A 13,365-nucleotide genomic window follows, 5' to 3' on the forward strand; every position below is an offset into this window, starting at 1 on the left:
CTGTGCAACTCAAAACACATGCAGTCTCTAGAGGAAAGGAGAGAACTAATACTAGGATTAGTTCCAGCCCACCTTTAACTTAATAAAATCATAGCATTGGTAGGCAAACTTGAGTTATGCAGAGATGGCACACTAAAATAGGATATAATGGCATATATATCAATATTGTCGACAAAAGACATAGTTTTATACCTATCTGTCCCGAGTTCGAGTGGACAAGATTGGTATGACATTGAAAGAAAATGTAATTAATTAATATAGGAAAACAGATACATTTTAGACTTAAATACCTTTTTAAATTATATTAAAAGACTATAAGGGCAAAAACAAATGGTTATTTATTCAGATAACATACACATTGTTTTACTTCTTCAAAAGGACTGTATTGTTTATTAATTTGGAAGCCAAATGGTTATATTTCTTGAGTAAATAATCAGCGTTAGTAGGATGAAATCTTACATAGACTATAGAATAATTAGAATGGTAAGTGTGTTCTATATGCTGTTAAATGAGAAAAATGACATCACCTCATAAGTTCCCAGAATAAGGTTTTATAATTATAAACAGATCCTGTCTTTATTTGGAAGGCCCTTGGCAGGATGGCAGGATCTGAATTTTTTTCACTTTTAACTTTTCCTGAAAATCCCACAATGTATGTACCACCAGGAACTTTAGCCAACATAGTCTTGTTTCCAAGAAGCTGTTGTTTCCGGTCCCGCCCCCAAGTGTGTATAGGCTCAGTCGAATTATAGCCCTACTTCTCCTTGAAGCAATACTGTGGGTTGATATGTTAACCATTTTTTACAAAATAATTTATGGCGGGAAAAACTCACGTGATGCCTCTTTACTCACACAGACGTATAGGACCTACTTTTCCTCTTTGAGCAGTCGAGAGGAGAGGCTTCTGTCACTCAATTTAACCAGGAAGATTATTTAATCTGTAAATGAATTAAACACAGAATTACTGCGTGTAGAAATTGTACATGAAAGGTATTTGACAAAACATAAGCTGTTTAAAACAGTTAAGAACTCTTGAAAAATAAAATACAAAGGTTTTCCATCAGAGTTTAAAGGTTTTCCATCAGAGTTTGAGACCCTCAGTCTCCCCTGGGGAGGTTTGGTAAACTTCAATGACTCCTGGGGCAAGATCTGAAATGGATGAATGTGACTAAGACTGTAAGTTAGTATTTATCGTTAAATGACTATGATAAAGGACACAAAAAAAAACAACATAAAAAAAAAGATATTAAGCAAATCACATTTAAATCTGTATTCACCAACTCCCTCCTCTTGACACAATACCATATATTCTATATACAGTATATATATAGTGTGTCAGAGAATGAATCTGCTGATGTGAATGAAAAACAAACAAAAATAAAACAGAAAACCAAGGGGAAAAAAAATTAAAAAAAATAAATTGGAAAAAAACGAAAAAAAATTGGGGGAAAATGTTTAAATAAAATTATTTAAGATTTAAATATAACAATGAAAAGTAAGGAATAAACATCTTTGTTCTGAGGTACATTAGAATTAGATACGGTACACAAAAATAGCTAAAAACTTTCCAAAAAGGAAATAGCAGATCGAAATCCAAAAATTCAAAAAGTAGCAGATCTACAAGCTCAAAAACATCTTAAGTTAAAATGATAAAATATTTTCAAAACTTTTAAAATAAATCAAAATGACTTCATAATATTCTTAATATTATAGTTAATGTTCTCCAATATTGATATTAGAACATATTGAATCTTATTAGGGTTAATTTAACTGATCTATGTTTTAAATGGAATTCACTTGAGACTCAGTAGCTAACACTTCCTGCTGAAGGAATTATGGGTAGTCTAAGAGACCAGATAAGAGGTAATTTTGGAATGAGTGGCCTGTTACAGAAACAGACATCTCCACAAGGGATTGTGGACATTGAAGTTTGCCCAACAGTTAAAATTACTATATTAGACGATCAAACTTATTCACACATGCAAACATAAAACATCTGAGGGAGAGAACAAGAGATAAGACGAGAGAGATAGACACTTTCACTAACACTCCTTTACCCCCCCTCGCTCTCTCTCACTCACACCCACACACCATAAACAACAGGCGCTCAACGAGACAGGGCGAAGAGAGGGAGAGAGAGAGAGAGAGAGAGAGTCATGCGGGGTTCATAAACTCAATCATTCATACACATACAGAACATATATATTTCAGCATCAAACTAATTTTAGAAATATCTTATACTGACTGGGTTGAGTATTACTTATTAGTTTAAATTATATTGAATATATATATATATTTCTTTGAATGTAAAACTTATTATTAGAACAAAATGTATTGGTGGTTGGATGGTTTACACTAGAGTGGTCAAAATAAAACAATTATAAATTCAAACAACCAACATTTGGACCAATGTGTGTCAGACGTTAATAATAAAATATTAATAACACTTTTTTTTTTTTTTTTTTTTTTTTTTTTTTTTAATTGACTAATTAGGGTAATATCTAACCTCTATCCTTTTTGATTCATGATCTGCAGCTCATGAGTCAGAAACGGAGTTTGGCTAGTATTAGTATTGGTGACTTTGGATTGATGTCAAAAAATGAAATAAAATAAGTCTTAAGATGACAGTTGATGAAGTGACCTAGAAAATTGTACAGCACATGTTTCTCTAACCATCTTTGTTAGGACTTTGTTATCTAGACTGCGCTGTTCTACTATGGAATGTAAACAGATAAGCTAGAGAGGAAAGGCTGCTGTTCATCTCTATATTGAGTTATGGGTCAATTAACAATGAGTATTTTAGTGTACTACTGAGAATCTAACCAAATATCTTAAGATTTTTTTTTAATTTATTTTTATTAAACCGACAATGAAAATAAAATGAAGTTCCCTTTCTTTTTTCCTTTTTTTTTTAAGTAAATGGATATGAATTATTCAAAAAAATGAAATGAAATTGTACCAGGATTCATATTAATGTGTAAATCTTTCTTGGAGTTTCAGAGGAGCACAGGAGGCGTAAGATATTAAAATGTACACCTTACCTCTGTTGTGACCCCTCTGAAATCCACTGACCTCTGATCCCATATGGTCTTGGGTCACCAAAGAATCTTTACATCAGTAATTTGGATCTGAATGGATCTCGGCTGCCTTCTTTCGGGGTACAGTGATGCTGTAAGGTATAGAGCAGACATGGAGAAGGTTTTATAACAAATACATAGGGTGGAATTTTAACATGAAGTCAAAAATGATGGTTTTGATCAAAGAAACAAAAAGGGTGGGATTCCGTTATGTCAAGAAATATGTCCCCGTCGCCATAAGTAGAATCCCGTAAGCTACCAAAACAAAATAAAAACTAAACTATCCACTAACGAGAAAGAAAAACATAAAACAGATTTAACTTAAGACCAGCCATCAGAAACTGAACTAATGAATGTCAAATAATCAAATGGAATTAATACGCTGGTGTGCTCTGGGTGTCGTGGAGATACAGGTGGCAAGTCATAATCACACATTAGGCACAGCAGAGAAGGAACAGCCGGAGCACTCCCAGCGTCATAGGGGTCATAGGTGGGTGTCTAGCCAAGGCCAGGGCCCCAAAACCAGCAGGGAGGATAGACACTAAACACAAACAGAGCAACATTAGTGAACAAAATCAACAGTGGTATGGGGTGTGTGAGCACATACTGTAACATCAAGGACTAATTCCTTTTTAGTGTCTTTAAAAGTTACAACACATCAAGTTCATCTATCTCTGTATCAATTTCATCTATTTGCGGCCAGAGTGTCTTTGTCCGTTTAAAGGGGAGTGCCTCGTTTAGGTTGTAACATTTTTTTCTGGGTATGGCCATATTTTCCACAACTATAGCACTGCATGGTCTTATAATCTCGACGTGGAGCTTGACTTGTATTTTGTGAGCCCTGTGGCCCAAAGGTTAACTGGGTGTGTGATGTATTACCTAGATTCCATGGTTGGCTGTGCTGTCGGCGTGCCCCGGCTCCCCAGGTGTGATGTAGATTCTTTGGCTTGTTATGTTGTGGTGGATGCAATGTGACGTGACCCTCTGCAGAAATCACAACCTGAATTTTGGCTCTAGGTTTTGGGTCTGCAATGCAGCCCTCGTAATGCTTAGCAAGAGTAGTGATATCGTCTATAGTTTTTGTTTTCCATAAGGGATCATACTGTGTTATGGCCTGCTTTAAGTGAGGGCACAGAGCATCCATTAAGAGGATGTTAAACAAGTGTTGATAGCCCACCTGGCCACTGGTTAGGCCTGAGTGGCGGTTAAACTGGGTTTTAAATTTCTGAATGAATTCCGAGACATCCTCTCCGACTTTCTGTTTGATGTCGGTGAGGACAGATAAATTAGTTTTAGCACGCAGGAGACCAAGTGCGTTCCCTATCATTTTGTTTACAGCTTCCTCGTGGTCTACCTGTCTTATCAGATGGGGTGTCTGTTCGTCCAGAGCTGGTGGCTCGGTACGGAAACATTGGATTGCACGGCCATGTAGGTCGAGGAGGTGGGCCCCCTCTGAAATCTGATGTGACATGGCTTTCGGGCTACTTTTTGCAATAAGGTCCCTGACTTCCGTAGTGTTAAGCTGGAGTTCTATTATCTCTGCTTTGAGCGCGGTCTCCCACCCCTCTGGATTGTCCTGAATATTAGGTAAAGTTTCTGCAATGTTCTTAATATCTTCAGGAGACCATTTCCTGTACCCATAAGCTAAATTGCCATCCCCCTGTGTATAGGCCATTAAGGGCGCTAGTAGTGTGTGTAGCTCTGCTGTATGTTGTGCAGTAAGTGATTGTGTAGGGTGTGTTTTAGTGTTAACCCGACGTTCAGGTAGAGATTTTGATTTCTTACTAGTGCTTGTGTCAGATGGAGGAACGTCGGGTCGGGGTGAAAGTCCTGGTGGCGCACCGACAGCAGGTCCAAGCAGGTCCATATCCTGAGAACGTGGAGAAAGAGTAATTTTTGTTATGTCAAACAAAACCTCGTCATCATCCTTACTTTCAAACATTGACTTATCAAATGAAGTTAGTATGTCAGTGTTAGTGGCGCGCTGCACTTTTTTACCACTAGTGGGTCCCTGTCTGCTGAGGGGCCTTCGAGGTCCCTGTGACGGGGAAAGGATATTTCCCATAATGCAAAAATGTAATTATTCAGACGTGACTAAAACTTAAAAGACTGTGTTCAAAATCTATTTAGTATCTATATAAGAAGTGGGTGGGCTAGTGTAGACAATTGACCTGTTTTACTATAATTATTATCCCCTCTATTTGACACACACTGAATGTATCTGTGTGTGGCAAGGATGAAATGACAATTACTGATATAAAATTTAAATAAAACAATTCTGAGCAGATGCACGGCTTGCAGGGAGAGAGAGAGAGAGAGAGGGACACAGTGACAACAGATTGTTGACACGTTCAAGGGATTGAGAGAGAGAGTGAGTGAGAGAAAGAGGCTGTCAGCCCTACCCAAAGGTTAAATACTTCTGTCTGTGGCAAAGTAGAAGGTTTAAATGACTAGTTTCTTTAAAATACTCAAATCAGCAGGCTGTGTCTTATCCTAGAAAATAAGTAAATATCATACAAACGGTTTAGTGCTGATGTAATGCTGTTTAGGGGTTGAATGGATGAGATGCCTGTAGCTGGTTTTAGTGATACAGAGGTTGCCTGGGGCAAAGGAACACAGGAGAAGTCAAAGATGGCTGGTTCCTAGATAAATGGGAATGAAATCAAAATATTAAACGTATTAAAAATGAAAAATAATTGAATGGTGTATCTGGATACACTATGTTATTTCCTATAATAATTCCCCTCTTATTGGCACACACTGAATGTATCTGTGTGTGTCAAGGTTTAAATGATTTACAAAATCCAAGTAACTTAGGATACAGAATGTCAGTTCTGCCTGATTCATAAAATACAGATTCTGGGTTCTGCCTGAGTCATAAAGTACAGAATGTGGGTTCTGCCTGAGTCATAAAGTACAGAATCTGGGTTCTGCCTGAGTCATAAAGTACAGAATCTGGGTTCTGCCTGAGTCATAAAGTACAGAATCTGGGTTCTGCCTGAGTCATAAAGTACAGAATCTGGGTTCTGCCCGAGTCATAAAGTACAGAATCTGGGTTCTGCCTGAGTCATAAAGTACAGAATCTGAGTTCTGCCTGAGTCATAAAGTACAGAATCTGAGTTCTGCCTGAGTCATAAAGTACAGAATCTGGGTTCTGCCTGAGTCATAAAGTACAGAATCTGGGTTCTGCCTGAGTCATAAGTTGTGGTACCAAACATTTAAACCAAAATAAATGAAATAATAAAACATGCAGACAAATCTAATTTTGCCTGACAACCGGTTTACAAAAGAATGATATATATATATATACATTGCATTTATACAAGTCAAATAAACAACACCTAATTGTTGTCCATTGAACAGGCAACTGCATATATATATATATATATATATATATATATATATATAATATTATTATTATTATTATTATTATTATTATTATTATTACCCTTATTATTATTATTATTTTAAACTTTTATCCTAACAGATCTGAATAAATGTATCTATACAACTGCAGTTAAAAACAGAGGAACAGATGTACCAGGCAATAAACATCTATGCACACACTGGTAGACGTCTGATATGCGCATATATATGTATTGACAGTATCTGTCCAAAAAAAAATATATATATACAACATCAATACTGATAACAATTTTACAAATATATATATATACAAGTACGGCCAATGAGCCTCGTGTTAAAGTTAATGCAATGTCAAAATTACAAGTCAAGGAACCGAACCAAAATGTAACCTGTGTCTTGTGGTCAGCTGGACGGAGAATCCCCACGCGTTTGAGGAAAGTCTGTGAGCCGCTTGTCTCCAAAAACAATATTTGAAAAAGAGGCTGATTCTAAGATAGCTGACCGGAAAGAGTCCTCGCGCGAAGAGGAGTCGTCCGGAGCCCCTCAGAGTCGACCGCGAAAAAGAAAGATGGGAAAAAAAAAACGGAATTTTAAGGCTGATTCTAAACGCACCGTCCGAGAAAAATATTAATAATAATTATGATAATAATGTCGGACAGGCCTTTAACCGTACGAAGGACCAATTGATAAAGTAGATAAAAGAGCCGATAAGGGTTGTAAATCCTGCTCTATGTTAATTAAAACTATTTGTAGTTAAACAGCTGAAAACCCAGGGTAAAAAGGATGAGACGAAATCAAAGACAGACACAGGCCGGTTCTCAAATTAAAAGGTTGACATTGTATTAAGAGAAAGAATCAATCCACGAGGCACCGTACAGCAAAAATATCTCTCTACTGGTAATACAAAATGTTCAGCATTATAACAGACAGTTTATCTCTTATTAAGCCCACCCCACAATATAATATCAATCATGAACAGGGCAAAGGCTCATTTTGGTGGCACGGTAACCTGTTCTAAGGCATCATAGATAAACTGTAGCCACAACTTTCATGGGTAAGAAAGAGTAGGCCAGGGAGCAAGGACATCTTATCTTAGCAGTTATAGAACAGTCCCTTCTGAGCAAATACATCATACTTTATGCAATTATCCAAAGTGATACAATACAATAATCATACAATAATTATAATCTAATAAACTATTGATTAGAAATTATCTATCAAGGCCAGTCACAGCATTTGCAACTGTCTCTGAAAACAAGGTTAGCGCCACATTTCTGGAGGTAGGTAATTCCGCTGGAGCAGTGATAGAAAGAGTTTGTGTCCTCGACATTCACATAGAGGCCATTCGCCTTCCCTCCACAGAAGCTACTACGAGGCCAGTCACAGCATTTGCAACTGTCGCTGTAAACAAGGTTAGCGCCACATTTCTGGAGGTTAGTTATTCCATTGTAGCAGTTATAGAAGGAGTTGGTGTCTTTCACATTCACATAGAGGCCATTAGTCTTCCCGCCACAGAAGCTACTGCCAGGTGCAAGAGTGGTAGTGGCAGTAGTGGTGGGGGTGGTAGAAGTAGCAACAGTGGTGGTGGTGGTGGGTACAGCAACAGTGGTGGTGGTTGGAACAGCAGTAGTCGTTGTGGTTGGAACAGCAGTCGTGGTTGTGGTTTGAACAGCAACAGTGGGGGTGGTTGGAACAGCAGTAGTGGTGGTGGTTGGAACAGCAACAGTGGGGGTGGTTGGAACAGCAGTAGTGGTGGTGGTTGGAACAGCAACAGTGGGGGTGGTTGGAACAGCAGTAGTGGAGGTGGTGGGAACAGCAACAGTGGTGGTGGTTGGAACAGCAGTAGTGGGGGTGGTGGGAACAGCAACAGTGGGGGTGGTGGGAACAGCAGTAGTGGAGGTGGTGGGAACAGCAACAGTGGTGGTGGTTGGAACAGCAACCGTGGGGGTGGTGGGAACAGCAGTAGTGGGGTTGGTGGGAACAGCAGTAGTGGTGAAGCTACTACGAGGCCAGTCACAGCATTTGCAACTGTCTCTGTAAACAAGGCTAGCGGCACATTTCACAAGATAGGTAAGTCCGTTGGAGCAGTGATAGAAAGCGTTTGTGTCTTCGGCATTTACATAGAGGCCATTCGCCTTCCCTCCACAGAAACTACTGGTGGTAGGAACAGCAGTAGTGGGAGTGGTAGGAATAGCAGTAGTGGGAGTGGAGGGAACAGCAGTAGTGGGAGTGGTAGGAACAGCAGTAGTGGTGGCTACAGAGAGGCCACTTTCCTTCCCTCCACAGAAGCTATTGCCATGTGCAAGAGTGGTGGTGGTGGCAGCAGCAACAGCAGCAGTGGTGGCGGTGGCAGCCGGGTTAGGGATCTCAGTTGTGCTTACTGGTGGATTGTTGGTCGTGGGAGTGGGAGGGGAATCCGACCACCAAAAAAATATATAAGTTGAACATTTTTTCCTGTGAATAATTGTGGTGATGAATGAGGTTTCAATCATAATGATGGATGCAGTGGTGTTCTTTTTTTGTTTGTTTGTTTGTTTTGTTTACCTGAATCCAGAAGAGAACGTAGGTGGCTGATGAGGGGGTACCTGCCCTGTCCGCACATTTCTCCAGAAAAGTCATCCAGGTCAATACTCCACACAAAGGCTCCTCCAAAATTGCTGTCCTTCAGGTACTTCACCTGTACAATCACAACAATAAATATATCAAAAGCTGCACATCAAAACCAATGCATACATGGAAACAAGTCCCCAAGACTTGTTTTGTGTTATCCTTTTAGCCTTAATGTCTAACTGTACCATGTGCTGTTCATGTTTCAGATTAATAAAGTATTCAATCAATCAAAACACCTTTAATAATCTTGAAGAACAATTATGTCATCATATTATGTATACAAATGCTATCAACTCTAATGCTATTAACATTTTAGTTATTTAATCAATCTTAGCCTTCGTTGATTTTTTTTGAAGACTTCAGTCTTTGATAATAACAGTAAGAGACAAAAATAAAATAATAATGTCAAGTGAAACACTTTTATGTCTCAGAATTAATAAATAGTTCAGGAATTTTTATTTTTCTTACTTACTTACTGAAAATGACCACATGTCTTTTTATGCGATGACTTAAATTTATAGTGCAAGTACACGATCGGATCATAAAGCTATGCTGTATTACCTTGTTTGCAAAACTCGCTTTGTTATCAAATCCCACCCATTCCTTGTCTTTGGTTGCATAAGGCACCATTTGCTCATGAATCCAGTGGACAGTGGCCCCTTGGAGGAAGGTACAAATCTGTTGGGAGAATGAAAATCTTAGATCCAAAAGATGTGACGATGTAGTAGTGTAAAACTCTCTTCATTCAATATTTTCATTAATATTAACTGCAGTGAGTTCAGTGGCCGACTGTTAATGGACACAGAGTTGTTCCCTTTTTTGAAATATTAAATTCAACATTCACTGACCTCAAAATAAGACAAGAATCCAGCTTCCCCTGTATAGTATCCAGCAGAGCCAGCACTGCTAGCTGGTGACCCGACACCAGCATCTGCTGAAGGTGTGTGAAACGTGCGTCCATACGTAGCAAAACCAAGAATGAGTTTTTCAACAGGAGCTCCTTGCTTTCTCCAGTAATTCATAGCAAAGTCCTGGGGGGAAATGTAAACATATACACAACAAATTGCAATGTAGGTATAGCCAAAGGCCCCATGACTATATAACTCCCTCCTATTTCAATTTATTTAGCTGATATTTTACCAGGAGAAACCCCATTGAGGTGGACAATTTAAACCCTAAATAGCCTACTTAAAGGACCACTCCACCCATGTTAAACCTATCTTCATATAATTGGTTCTCACTAATGCTCATTATAATATGGTAACTTGTTTAATTAGTCTGTCTCACAGGAGAGCTGTGGACAGTTCAGACACCCACCTCTCAGTAACATCATCGATGGGGAATACACCCAAGCAGAGTCCATCATATGCAATGGGCTCTATCAAAACATACTGCGTTTTGATAGAACTCACACATAAAGTGTTCCCGAGTTCTGATATTTCTACTCACCACATTTTGAGTATTTTCCTCTTCTGAAGAACCGGGGTACAGAGGACTGTTGTGGCCGGTCAATGTCTCCCATGGTCCGTGGAAGTCATAAGACATGACATGAATAAAGTCCAGGTACCTGTTATATACACATACAATGACACAGAGTTATGGATGACAAAATGCATGTTGCAATTATGGAATAAAGAGCTTGTTAGAAAACACCTTGTCACATGAACTCACATAGCGAGATTAGAAACCTCATAACCACTGTCAACATGTCCCTTCCCAGCAGCAACCGCAGCGGTGAGCAGCAGTCTTGGTCTTCCGTTGAGATCTCCTTCCTCCTCAAAGGCAGCATGCAATTCCTACATCCAAATAGAAAATGTGTGATAAGCATGAACATGTGTGCAATGAAAAAATGCAATCGCTAGTGTGGTTAAAACAAAGATGCTGTGCTTCTAACCAGTGGTGTAAAGTAACTAAGTACAATGCTGGAGTATTTCCAATTTTCAATACTTTTACTTCTACTCCGCTACATCTCAGAGTCAAATATGGTACTTTTACTCCACTACAATTATATGAAAACTTTAGTTACTAGTTACTTTGTAGATTTTGATTATTACTACAAAACCACTTCAACCCAATATACATTTCGGCCATTTGAAAAAATGAAAAGAAAGATTTGTATGCATTTTATACATTTAAAAACTGTGAAATGGGACATTCTGCATAATGAGCACGTTCTACTTTTGGTACTTTAAATACATTTTGATACCAATACTTTTGAACTGTAATTCCGGACTTTTACTTGAGAAGAACTGCATCATCTCAGCAGTTTTTAAACTCTCCAGCAGACCTTGCAGAGCATGGTGAACCTCTGCTTGTCCTCTGGAGGGCTTCCTCGTGCCCCAGGATACTCCCAGTCCAAGTCTAGGCCATCAAAACCGTGCTTTCTCAATAAAGCAATGGCCGACATGATGAATGTCTGGCGGGTGGCAGCGGATGAAACCATTTTGGTAAATCTACAGAGATCACAAAACAACAGAAAAAAACACCTCAATTGTTTGTGATTTTCTTGATTAATAGTAACAAAAATGTTACAAGCAGCATTATGACTTAATAGTGCTGAAGTCTTTTTAACTCACTGTGTAGATCCGAAATTCCACCCACCAACAGCCAGCAGAGTTTTCAGCCCAGAGTTGCTAAAAAGTAGATATGCAAAGACTTTATGGAACGTGTGCTACTTTTCACAATTTTGCAAAAACAATGAATATATTATATGATATAATATTAAATCTATTATAATATCATATTATTAAATATTCTAAAAAGGTTATTTCACAGAATCAAATGTTTTATGGTCATGATTCACCAGGAGCCTGGATGGCTTGATTCTAGGCATAAAATAATTGATATAAATATTTTTGGAAATCTCTAGGGGAAAAATGAATGGGCTCTGGACACCACTGCTATGCCCTATACAGGCCCAAATGCTGCATGATATACTGTAGTGCCACCATGAGGCCGATTTGAAGAATTAGGCAGTGTCTTCTACTGGGCCTACTGGCAGCGTGCATGCAAAGTTTGGCGCTGATCGGTCCAGCGGTTTCCTAACACGCACACACACGCACACGCACGTGTGAAAAGATAACAAAAATAACAGTGCAACTTTACTTTTGATTTATAATAGTCAAGAAATTTGGTCAGTAACTCTGAGAGTACACTCACAGTGCCCTATCTTGCCCTCCGCCTTGCCCCTTATGCCTTAACTTTTTTGGCATTTTTTACTATTTTGAAAAACATTTAAAAATAGTTCAAATAGCCGAAAAGTTTAGACATAAGGGATAAGGTGGCGTGCAAGATAAAGCCATGTGGACTTAAATGAACACTGAGGATTTTAGAGTGTTGGGTCCCAGAGAAAGCAAATAGTATCAAATGGGGGGCCGTGTCCTACTGCATGTACAAACTGGAGGTCCTTGAAATGAAAACGGCTGAGAATTAGGGGTGTGCCGATAATTGTTTTTGTGACGTTTCGTGAGTTTTCGTGACGATATGCATCGTTTTGGGGGAAAAGAATATCGTTGTTTTTTTTTGCAATAATAATAATGCAACAACAATAAAACAATAAACAACAATAAAGAGCACAACTCACCCATTCTTGAGTCCATTGAAGTCCTTGTAGAGAACCTCATCGTTCCACTCATAGGTGGTCAGCTGGTTGTGTTGGTTGATGATTGAGAAGGCGTAGATCAGGTGTGTGCAGAGCGTGGGGTCAATGTCAGCAGGCAGGTATTTGCCAGTGCCAGGTCTGTACTGGGCCCAGTTGGTGAAGTAACACAGCAGTGGTTTGGTGGATGATGACACTTTTCAACAAAAAAAAAGGTAAATAAGTATGAGACGTCTCTAATGAGAGACATTTCATTTTAAAGACGGAATCGTGCTTGTCAATTCTTATTTAACCCATTAAGACCTGGAACGCATCTGTGTCACCTTTTAATTTGAGCTAAAAAGCATTATTTTACACTTTGGCTATTCAAAAATAGCAGATCTACAAGCTCATAGCGCGGCACCGAGTGCCGCGCTATGAGCTTGTAGATCTGCTATTTATGAAAAGTCGTGAACATATGTGCAAATCTTTGAATATATATTCTTTTAAAGCGAACATTTTTAACTAAAATCTTTGCTTCTGGGGGGTCCCTGGAACAACATATTTTGAGATGGGGGTCCGTGGTCAAATACATGTCATTTTGAGGATGCTTGACACGAACAATTTTGAGAAACACTGATATAGAAACATATGTTTTTCAGAAAACTGTTGGAATTTACAAAACATTTCTAGAATCGGCTTCAGGTCTTAATGGGTGAAATGAAATAATGAATG

The sequence above is a fragment of the Gymnoscopelus microlampas genome, assembly GCF_963454915.1.
Source record: "Gymnoscopelus microlampas genome assembly, chromosome: 9".
NCBI lineage: Eukaryota > Metazoa > Chordata > Actinopteri > Myctophiformes > Myctophidae > Gymnoscopelus > Gymnoscopelus microlampas.